The 11,869-nt window shown below is 37.0% G+C and overlaps 1 pseudogene; it reads left to right on the forward strand.

Annotated features, from left to right (window-relative positions):
* Positions 1-7,563, forward strand: part of LOC148835217 (uncharacterized) — a 40,607-nt pseudogene extending 33,044 nt beyond the window's left edge.
* The last annotated feature ends 4,306 nt before the right edge of the window (positions 7,564-11,869 follow it).

An 11,869-nucleotide genomic window follows, 5' to 3' on the forward strand; every position in this document is an offset into this window, starting at 1 on the left:
AACTTTGAAATACAATTTTCTGGAAATCATAGGCCCATACATTTACTATGTTTTTTTGACTACCTAAATATGCTGGCCAAACAGTAAGTACAGCACTAGTTGTATATTATTGTTGTGTAGTTGGGCTGCTGGTGTGGGAATGACTGCCACACATTGCCCAGATGCACTTCAGTGATGAATAAAGTACTGTAGGTCCCTTCCTAAATGTAAAGTGATTTAGGAATGAAAGGAACTATTCAAATGGAATTATTTCTCCTCCTTCATCTTCTATTTTCATAACCAGCTAATTCCTAGAATACTTGTAACACATGAAGTCTTCGATATCTACAAAGACAAAAGACACATAAAGTGGAACAATAGATTCTCTGAAATTGATATACGTACTGTAGTTGCATTTACTACTGTACTGTATACAGTATCAATAGCTATGTTAATAGTGAGGTTTTTAAGCAATTTTGTTGTTTTTGCTAACATCTTGCAACTGAGTAATCAAAGTACTATAACATACTGAAACATTCAATTGCTACTACTATCTGTTATATACTGTATAAAAATAATAGTAGATAAACAATTGGGAATGTACAGAAAGGCAAAGGATAATTCAGTTTTATGATAAATGAGCCATATACAGAAGCATATCTGTGCTTTTAGGGTATGTGGAACATATTCTATCATGATGTGACCCATTACTAATGTTGTTGCCTTTCATATAATAGACTTTAACTATAATAAATTATTTCAATTCCAATGTAGAAAATATTAAATAGGTAGAACATGTTGGTCTTGTGCCTCACAATAAGGCTTTCCTAGCATTTTGGTCTAAGCGCAACTAACTACATTGTTAGCACCAGGGAAGTAAAACTACCAGAAATAAGGAAGTCATCCAATTTAATGACAGATGATATTATTTATATCTAAGCATTACAAATCTCAGAAGAGACTTTGCCATCTGGAACAGTGAACAAGACAGGAAGGTAAGCATCCAGGGGTAAATAATTTTATTTTTTAGAGCATTAATGAGGCTGCATGGCAGAAGAAACGAGTGTATTCAACATCCAGATCAAAAGTATACAGATCTCTATTAATCATCCTCTAGACATTGGATCATTTCCAATGGACCAGAAATCTCTTCTATTAAAGAAATGTAAGGATGCTATGAAGTGCTCTAGGTTCTGTTCACTATGCCTTTTAAATTTTAACATAAAGATTTATGAGAAAAAAAGGAAGACTAGCTTGTCTGACAATTTGCATTTACTGGTTCATATTATACTGTACATGTAGCTGACCGTTTTCCTTCTGTTGTGGGTGTGCTCAAAGTGGATGTTGAGAAGGCTTTTGAAAGATTGGAGTGGGAATATTTATGAGCACCTCCGTGTTTTGGTTTTGAACACGTTGTAGTTCACCCACTACTTGTGACTCCTTCTTCAGTCTAGGAGACAAGTTTTCTTGCCAGCTTGATTAAGTGGCTCTTTAGCCTCAGAAGTTCCAAAGAAAACAACCAGCTCCCTGCATGTGCAATGCCGTTTCCTCTTTCTTATAACTCCTCTGATGTACAGTAACTGTCACATATAGGTGACTAAAAACAAAACTTATTCTTGCTTTGTGCACAACTATGCCATCTAGCAATTATAGAGGATGTTAGGACCTTTTTCCCCTGCAACAGGTTCTGTTTACCTCCCAGGATCAACAGTGCATACAACATACACTAGTATTGCTTATGGTTCATTTAATTTTCTAAAGATCTCAACATTCATCACTACTCAATAACTCAGCATCCACGACATCAAAGGTAAATGCAAGGGGAATGCTTGATTCCAGAGGATCAACAGTCCATTTAAGTAACGAGGAAAGGGGAAATGGAACTATTAGTCCTTATTACCCTATTCAGCATGATTACACCTATATATACAAGAAAATAAACATTCTTCTACAAAAGCCTCTGTTAGTGCAGCGAAGAACAGTCATAAAGAAGAAGAATGCCGCCCAGTCCAGTTTCCCTAGTCTCTGTAATGTCTGGGCTATATTAAAAGAGCCCCTGCAGGCTGCACTCTGTTCTACTCTGTTCAGTATTGGCTCTCCCAGCCTCATTCTTTGGTCCCAGGAAAAACAAAATCCCAGTACAGAACCTGTTCTAATGTCTATTTTGGTCTGTAGTTCCTGGATCTCCTCCAATGGTCTCACAGAAAGCCGTTTCCCTTGTTCTGTCCATCTTGTGTCAAGGTTCTCATGGGAGGAAGAAAGAGCAACCATCTCTTCAGGTTCAGAACTTTTTATCCCTATATATACAGTATTTGTTAGCCAGTCCCCCTAAGTGTTACGGTTACACCATCTTGCCACCAGGGGGCACCCCAACCTCTACTGTCTACTCCAACTGCACAGCAGAGGTGCAGACCAAGCAAACATCAGTACTCAATCCAGGCTTGCCTAGTGGCCCTAGCTCACCACGCAGTATTGTTGCCTTTACCCTGAGCTCTAGTTCTAGCCTTCGGTACTTTCTTCCCTGGTTCCTGCTTTCGTCTCCTACTCCTGTTTATTTCCCTGTTCATTGTTTGCCTTATTATTGTTCTTGGGTTTTGTCTGCTAGTCGCTTCCTGGATTGGTTTTCTTCAGTTTGGTGTTCTCAGCCCCTGATATTTGACTCTGACTATTGGAATGTGTTCCTGGACCTGGATTCTAGACGTCTCCTTCTGGCTTTGGACTCCCACTCACCATTCAGGCCCTGGCCTTGGATTTCCCTCATTCACTGTTTTGAATCACATCCTGTTCCTCCTCCAACTGTTGGCATTCTGTGACATAACCTTTCTCTGGTTTAATGGCTGTATAGACAGTTTAGACAAACAAGAAGTAGGCCCTGTGCAGATTCCAACAGACAAAGAAAGTCCAAATGAAAAAAATAAAACACAATCCACAACTGAAGTCTGAAACAGGCCAACATCCAAGGCCAGGGTGGTATTCCAGGGAGACAACAAATAAAACACAATCTGCAACCAAAGTCTTGAAACAGGTCAAAGTCCAAAATTATGTAAGCAATCCAAGGAGGAAAAAACAAACAAAAAACAACGAATGTGCAAGAAACTAAAAGGTAACAATAAACAAAAACAAGACTTAGGCTAATGAGTAAAGGAATCAGGACAAGGAAGAAAATACTTAGAACAGGGAACAGTTGTATTATTGTGCCTATTACTGAGGACTGTTAAATTGTTGTTTAGCCCAGGTACTTGATGACCCACAGAGGATAACATACTTTATTCCTATGAATTGCAATATTTTTCCTTCTCCCCTCTAAAGCATTAAATTGTATTGTTGAGGGTGTAATTGCAAATACCTTTTTGATTTGGAAGCAATTTCACATTTTTTCCAAATGGGTAACACTTCACATGCTCTATTACTAATATGGCATAACAATAGTTTAGTGACAGATTTTGTCTCTTTCTGTATATTCTCCTTGGTCTAAACAACACCACTTAGGAGAGTTCATGAACAGATCATACCCATCACTTTTGTACTCCCAGGGCAATCGGCACTTATTTATTTATGTTTCGGGATTGGCCCAGATTTAATGCATTCTGGAAATATGTGAGGTCTGTGTTGGCACATACAGTATATTAGGTACTATTCTGCCCCAATCCCCATAGGTTCTGTTACATCTGATGTCTTATGCTCAACTCACTCTGATGTGAATTGTTTCAGGGGGATGACTGTATCGAAGAAGAGTTGGATGGAGCCTGCTATTTCTTATTCTTGTGTTTGGTTTAGGACATTTACATTATATTTTGCTATCAGAAAGGTCTATGCTGTGGCTGTACCCAGCCACTTTTACTGTGTGGGCAGGTTGGAACACTGCTGTTGATGAAGTTCCTCAGATGATATGTTGTTTCATATTTCTTGACTAAGTATGTTTGTCCAGATTTTGTTCTTTTTCTTTTTTCTCCTCTGAAATTTAACTAAAGCACTGTCATGTCCATAGTGTATCTCTGGAAAATGTACATGTGAAGTTTTTCAGTCTGTGTTTCCTCTGTATGTAGTTGGGGTTTAAATGGGAAATGCAACACTATTTTCATATTTTAGGGTTAGAAAGAATCAGCATTGGATGGTGACTTGTGCAGACCTATGATATTGTAAACAAGCTGGCTTGTGAATACATCTCTTTTAATTCCAATAATATTGCTTTTGATTTTGAGAAGGTTTTGTTAACAAATACTGCAGTACTTACTTGTTGACTCTGTATGCAGATCACATTGTAACATTCCCGTGGTGAAATGTCTGCTGCACAAGCTGTATTTATATGCTCATACATCATGATGACATTATTACATTATTCATTACAGAGACTAGCGAACATGAAGGGCTGCATCACATGGCAATCCGTGGGAACTTGAATGGAAATGCGAGTTGCTTCAACATGGCAACTTACAGTACTTTCACAAAGTGAAAACTTGTACTTGTACTTAATTTTAAATTTGTAATTTTTTTCAATAATGAATGAATGTACAATATTTTGTTACCAAGATGTAATAACCCACGTGAGAAATTGGGACAGCATTTCCCCGTTAAATTTTAAAAACAATATAATTTTTCAAAAAGTCATCTGACATTATTCCATTTTACCAAAGTTACTGTATATGTTAAAATATTCAAGTCATCTTAACATCTTAATGTCTAAACATAGTATTTTGAATATACAACAGTAGTTAGACATTCAACAGTTCTTTTTCACAAAATTGCTTAATGCTAATATATTGTCCCTTGTGCTTTACTCATATTAAATTGCTAAAGAAATAATACAGCTGTTTTTAAAACCTTCAATAAGCAGTTCTAGGAGCTGGAAATGAATAATTCATAGAGTTTAATTGTCTGTACAACATGTAGTTTACTTCAACAGGATTTTCATTGGCTTTTTATGAGTTTTACGTCATAATCATTACCGCAGTTCAGACATCTGTTTGTTCACAATATAAAACATATTTTTGAAGATAACTAAGGTTTCTTAAAGTTGCTAAAAATATGTTTCTAAAATTTGTTATAGAGATACAACTATGCTCAAGAGTGTTACTAAAAATAAATTAAATTAGATGAATTTCCAACTCAATTGACATTGATACCAGAAAGAATTTATGACTGTGATTTTAAGGTATCAATTATATGTTTTTAGAAAGCCTGCGGTATATGAAGAAGACTTTTTAAGTTATGCAATACTTAATTTACTAATTATTCATTTATTTTTTTTCAGTATTTATGAAATAAAGAAATAGCTGAACTTTGATAATAAAGAACAAAGTTTCACAGCCTGTTTTACTCAGAGCCTGTTACGTTGCATAGTTCTGGACCCCATGCAGGCAGTATAATCCAGAAGTACGGTAAGTGGAAAGGGACAACGGGGAGGAGACGACAAGGATCAGGGCAGGTTGACAAACAGGGGGGCGTGACGACAGTGAACTGGTGCTTGGGGATGGGGGGGTGTAGCCAAGGCAGAAAAGTCCAAGGAGTCCAGGGGGGAAATCCGGGGCGAAGTCCAAGATCCAAATCCGGTTGATCCATCTGAGACGAAGACAAAACAGAGTTAAAACGGGATCCTGTACAGGGACGGGGAAAGAAAAACAGGATGACAAGGCCAGGCGCTCCGAGCCCCAGATTCAGCTGGGTAAGGATGCCAATAGGAGGCCTATGCCCTCAAGCCATGGACCTAGGGCGACTTGGTGGTAGGCGGGCCTCCGGGAGTCCATCTTCCAATGCAGAGCCTGGAGTAACGACAGCGTCCGGCTTAAATAAGGAGGGGCAGGATTGGAGGCAGGTGCACATAATCAACTAAAATGTGAAAGAGCCGGAGGGATTACGACCGTGACAGAGCCATGATTACAACTGTTTGTTTTTCAAGTGCAACATTTAAAAATGCATTGTGTTCTTAAAACTATGCCTAAATGCACTGTTTCTTAAATATGTTTAAAGAAAAGTCTAAATACTATAGGATTGTCGGCAGAAAGTCCTTTCATTTTAATTATAGGGGAAAAATAATAATGAGCAAATAAAATGTTCATAGAAGAACATTGAGAAAATAAATTTTGGTTTCTGTTGTCAGCTGTTCATGCTTCACTGCTTTATGTAAGTCTTCAAAACACTCAGAATATTTCAAAAGAACCATATGTTTAAACGCTTTGTCTAAGAATCTTGTAGCCACCCTTATGTTGGTTGTCAGGTTTATTGAACATAGCATTATTGTGATATACAGTAGCTCATTACAAATGTATGGACACTTACAAATATACTGTATGTCAGACCCAGAGATACATTTATGAGAACATCAGAATGTGAATGTCTGCTGAAAGTTTATATATAAGTACGGTTATAACCGCAAATGAGATGTGCCTAAAATTTGTTTGAAATGTCTTTATTATTTGGTATAATGAATGTTTATCATTTAAATTGTATGAGTTGTTTTAAAAGCTAAATTAAATTAAATTAAAAGTACTTAATGTGGTTAGTATCCACACTACAACATCATCCAATACCATAGTCAGGAACAGTATTTCAGGAAGAAAACTCAATTAGATCTTAACTTGCTATTTGCATAGGAAACTTTTGCAAGGTCATTATGTGGACACTTTGGTTATTTTTTCAGAAAGCTCCATAATTTAGAAAATCTTTATGTGACTCTCTTTGTAGGGGCATAATCATGAAGGACAACAATGTTTGATCCGAATACTACAGTAGATTTCCAGGCCAAATCATTCATTCTTTCAGTGATCCATTCAAAATTGTTTATTGTGGTCCACATAGTGCAGACAAAGTTGAAAGTTTATTAAAGTGAATATCTAATAAAGAAAAGTATTTTTTTTTTGCAGCCAACAAAACAAACCAGAGAGTAAACTTACTTGAAATCTTTATGCAAATTATTTTGGGCTATTTAAAGCTTGTGTGCAACACAAGAACCTGCTATTCTTTTTCAGTCTCTCTCATTTGATCTCTAGGCTAATCTTAGGATTTTAAATCATTTTCACACTCTCTGTACTATTGCTTCAATTGCTCGTAAAAGTGTGACTTAGTCCCTGCTACATTGAATGAAGAGGGCTCTGAGCCGCTTCAAACGCACTTTGATTACTGTCATTATTAAGATAATACAGTGTAACAGTTTATAATGCATTGACATTAAAGCTCACACTGCACTGCCCAAATATGTTGGTAGAGAGTGGTGAGTCTTATTTAAAAGAAACGAATGATTCTTTTTCTTCTGGGAGTGTTCATTCTATGGTAATCCTGCTGTCAAAGGACACAGGGCTGTTCATAAATGTGGACTACAGGTTTCTGTACATTGTCTGCTGCTGTATTTTCATCCATCATGTTGTTGTAGCTGCTGTTTCCCCATTGGTCATTTGCAGGGTGACACACTTGGACTGGAACTGGAAGTTGCTCTCTGCTCCGGGGCTCTGGGGAGATGATTGCAACCAGTGGAGGAATGGGACATTTAAGAGATTGCCTCAAGGCATTTCCCTCCCTGAGCAGCAAGCAGAGAAAAGCATTCATGCCAGCATTCGTCTGGACACTAAAATAGCTCACAGCTGTATTTGAGTTCTTCCATTAATTTGGATTTATCCCCCATGTAAATACTTATGGGTATTACAAGTTTGTTTCTCTTCATACTGTTGTGTTTGAGTTTTCAATACCCTCACAGTTCAATATGTTATAGAAATTTAATTTAGAAAAACATACACACCAACATCTCTCCAACATAGACTGACATTGTTGACATATTGTCCAAGTATTTAAGATCACCCAAAATTGACTGGGTGGGGGTTAGCTGTGTCATTTCAAAGTATTTTATTCCTCCACAACAAAAGACAACTCCTTTAAAAAACAAACATTTTGCTGTTATAACTTCTACAGTCTATTCAGTATATGACATGTTATTAACATGGGATATTACTGCACATTAAAAATACCACAAATATTGGATGGAAATACTGTATACTTGTCCTACTGGCTCACAACATTACTTGACTGAATTTACAATGTAATTAATGAATCCTACAAAACATAAATCAAAGCGGTATTATTTTTAAACATCATTTTTAGTACAGTTATTATTTATGCTGCTAGAACGTTAACTGTCCACAACTGAAATGAACACTTAATATGCAATTCACATGAATGTAAAATACTCTTCATTATACAGTTGTTACTGACCTCCTGCACCTGTTAAATACTGCACTGGCCAGAGTAATTGGCCAAATTAAAATGAAAACCCTGTATTCAAAACTGTATAAGGGCCAGGTGGATTTCATTAAAACCAGGCTTATAGCCAAGAGCAATAGATTCTTGATTCAGGTAGAGAAGAAAATGTGTCTCCCACTGGCACATTGTCCAGTTTTGGGTATCACTGTGGCAGGGGACAAAATAAGTAAGAATCCTTAGCACTTGCAGAAGTACAGAGCATTGCAGCTATTAAAATGAATTAAACTGTTTCAAATTCCAATAGTGGCCCTACTTTTTTCTCTTCTTATTTTTATATCTTAACTCCTGTTGCATAACACTAAAAATGTTTAAGATTAGACATGGATTATTTGACTAATAAACAATTTAATAACAATATTTTATATACTGTAGCATACAGTAGTCTGGAATGTCTCTTTTCTGGAAGGAATGTGGAAGGAATAATACAATACTTGCATCAGTTGATTGCGTATTCGGTTATGTTTAACTGTACTGTATGTAATAAGTGCTTCTGAATATTGTCTTAGAATGTGTGGTTAATATTTTACTTAATTATAATTAAATATATTTACTGTAATTATCCATCTAACTGAAAAAGAAAATATGTTTCTGTGTTGTACACAGGTTTTCATGATTTAACCATTTATTTCAAGACAAACCTACAGTAGCTACCCTATTTTGCTAATTATTCACCAAATGAGGAAAAGGGGCAGATGACTATTTTCCTACCTGGTGAACCTCATCAAAACATGTAACAGAGTCTTGAATAATTGTGCTCCAAATCAGCAATCTCCATCTGGCCTCATAGACCGCATGCTTTGGAGGATTGGCTGAGACTCAGTGAGGTAAATCAAGTCCAGATTATTTTGCCGCACTGAGAGATGAATGCCAAATCTGCAATGCATATGGGTTCCTGACTCTAGATTGGCAGCACAGCATGGACAGAATTTGAAGTAATGTATTTCATCCATGGTTTCTCTAGTGCTCCAGGGCATGTGCCAATATCATGTGAGCTACCACCATAGGTGACCCAGTTCAGAGGCAACATTATAAAAGGCATTAGTAGTTCGGGTGGGTACACCTGAAGAAGGCTCCATGGCCGAAACGTTGTGTTTTCTTTCTTCTTTTTTTTCAGCATGGAATAAACCTATTACTTGTTCCTTTGCATTAAAAAAGGCATGATTGGTTTAAGTAGTATGGAGATCCTACAGAACTTCATTAACTACAGACAGAACAGTATGCGTTTCTCTCTTTTCTTTGTATTGCTGTTTATGACGTGTTCTATGTTATAAAAAGAAAGGGAAAGCATGGGCACATAACTTTTTATCTCTGCCAACTGAAAACAGAGCCTTCCATCTTCACTGTCTGCTGTGTGATGCAGCTGAGGTGTGAAAGACAGTGGCAGGTGTCATAGTGTTAACAAGCTGCTGTAAGATGATGAGTTTGACACAGGCGTAGCATGAATTATGCATTTGATTGCCAGGTCAATTTATATTTATTACCCTGGACTATATAGAGTTATAAAATTTGCCTAAACACAGGAATAACACTTTCTGAAGCATATGCAGGAACTAGCAAATGCAATGCATTTAACAACACCATTGTTGAGAAAGTGAACAGTATAGTTGCTGCAGTAATTCAGCTACTGTAAACACCTGGTTAAATTCTGAGGATCCCATTAAAAGCCATTTTGCTGGTACTCATTTAAATATGATAAAAATGGTGTGATGGTAAGGAAATAATAATTATATGTATAGCAATCTAAACCAAATGTACATTGCAAAACAATTTAAAAACAAGATTTCATGGCTCATTCGCTAAAGATTGCATTACTGCCTTCACTACTGTGTGACAGTGTTTGAATTACAGACTCTATAACACTCAAGACAAAAGATGATTATTCCTCATACACTTCTCTTCTTAATCCACCACAGTATCAGTCAGAGACATTCTTCTGTTGCAAATCTATCATTATGACCCCTTTATCTCATGCTTTTAAATTATAGGAGTGTTTCACAATTTAAAAAGAACTAAACTTGTTCAGGTGAAATTATTCTTCTGGGGATAAGGCAAGCTGTTATTATTCTGAAATTCACTGAGGTAGTGGAATACTAAACAGCTGCCAAGATTCTTTGCATCTGTTACTGGAAAAGCAGAAATTATATTAATATAGAATAACTCCAAACCTCCAGAAAGTCATTGGAGAAACATGTCAAAAGACTGCTCAAAATAAGACAATAGTGAATAACATCAAACAGGTAAAGCATGCACATTCAAGCAAAATCCTGCCAACATTTAAGAGATTAAAACGTTCTGTAACCACAGTGGGTTTTTCATTTAAACAGTATAAAACACTTTTCTTAGCACTAGCACTGTTTATTAAGTACTGAAATATTTAATAAATAATTATAATTATCAATTAGAGAGTGATGATTTGTGTTATTTACTTTAATGTTTTTTCTTAAGTTCTGCCCAATCAGTAGTTTATACAGTTTATCTCATATAAAAAATATAAAAGACATGCTCAGAATTATTGGTTAAGGATAATCCTCAGAATCCACGTTAATATGAAGTGATATCAAGTGAAAAAATAAATACATTTAAACATTTCAGTCATGAATTTGCTAAATATGGAAATATTTGCCTAGAATGATTTGGGGGTAAAACAGCACATCCAGTTAGTATATATTAATAACCGTTTATATTTGATTCAAACATGTTTCTTGGAAGACTTAGACAGTGTGTTCACTTATGCCTGGATCCTAAAGTTCAGTAAAACCGATAAAAATAATCTGCAGTGACATCAGTAAAAACAGGTCAGAGTAGCTTGTTCTCTAATAGGATGAGTCACTGTGCATATCTATGCATTTTATAATCCCATACTGTCCAGATTTATCTCCTATTTTTATTATGAAGAGTCATTCCATAAAACACTTTACAGTGATGTCAAGGGAATTGGGGTCATTTAACAGTGACCATTTTTTGCCATCCAACTGTAATTACCTCAGCCTGAGATTAGAAAAGGTTCTGATGCTCTGGAAGACATCTTGCCTGGTGCCAGTACCCAAAAAGGGGCACCCTAAAGTCTTGAATGACTACAGACCAGTGGCACTGACATCACACCTAATGAAAACTCTGGAAAGGCTTGTACTGGACCACCTCAGAACCCTGGTGAGTACAGCACTGGACCCCCTGCAGTTCGCCTACCGGTCACACTTGGGAGTGGAGGATGCAGTCATCTATCTGCTACACAGAGCTAACTCTCATCTGGAGAAGACGGGGAGCATTGTGAGAGTTATGTTCTTTGACTTCTCCAGTGCCTTTAACACCATCCATCCACCTTTACTGAGAGATAAGCTAAGGGCAGCGCAGGTGGACACTCCCCTGCTGTCCTGGATTATAGACTATCTGACCTCCAGGCCACAGTATGTACGGCTACAGAGCTGTGTGTCCGAACAGATTGTTAGCAGTACTGGGGCTCCACAGGGGACTGTCCTTGCTCCATTACTGTTCACCTTTTACACCTCTGACTTCAGGTACAACTCTGAGACATGTCATCTGCAGAAGTTTTCGGATGACTCTGCAATTGTGGGGTGTATAAGAGAGGGGAGGGAGGAGGAATATAGAAGCTTGATTACCAACTTTGTGGAGTGGTGTCATCTTA

Source organism: Atractosteus spatula, chromosome 5 (assembly GCF_055471065.1).
Source record: "Atractosteus spatula isolate fAtrSpa1 chromosome 5, fAtrSpa1.hap1, whole genome shotgun sequence".
Lineage (NCBI taxonomy): Eukaryota > Metazoa > Chordata > Actinopteri > Semionotiformes > Lepisosteidae > Atractosteus > Atractosteus spatula.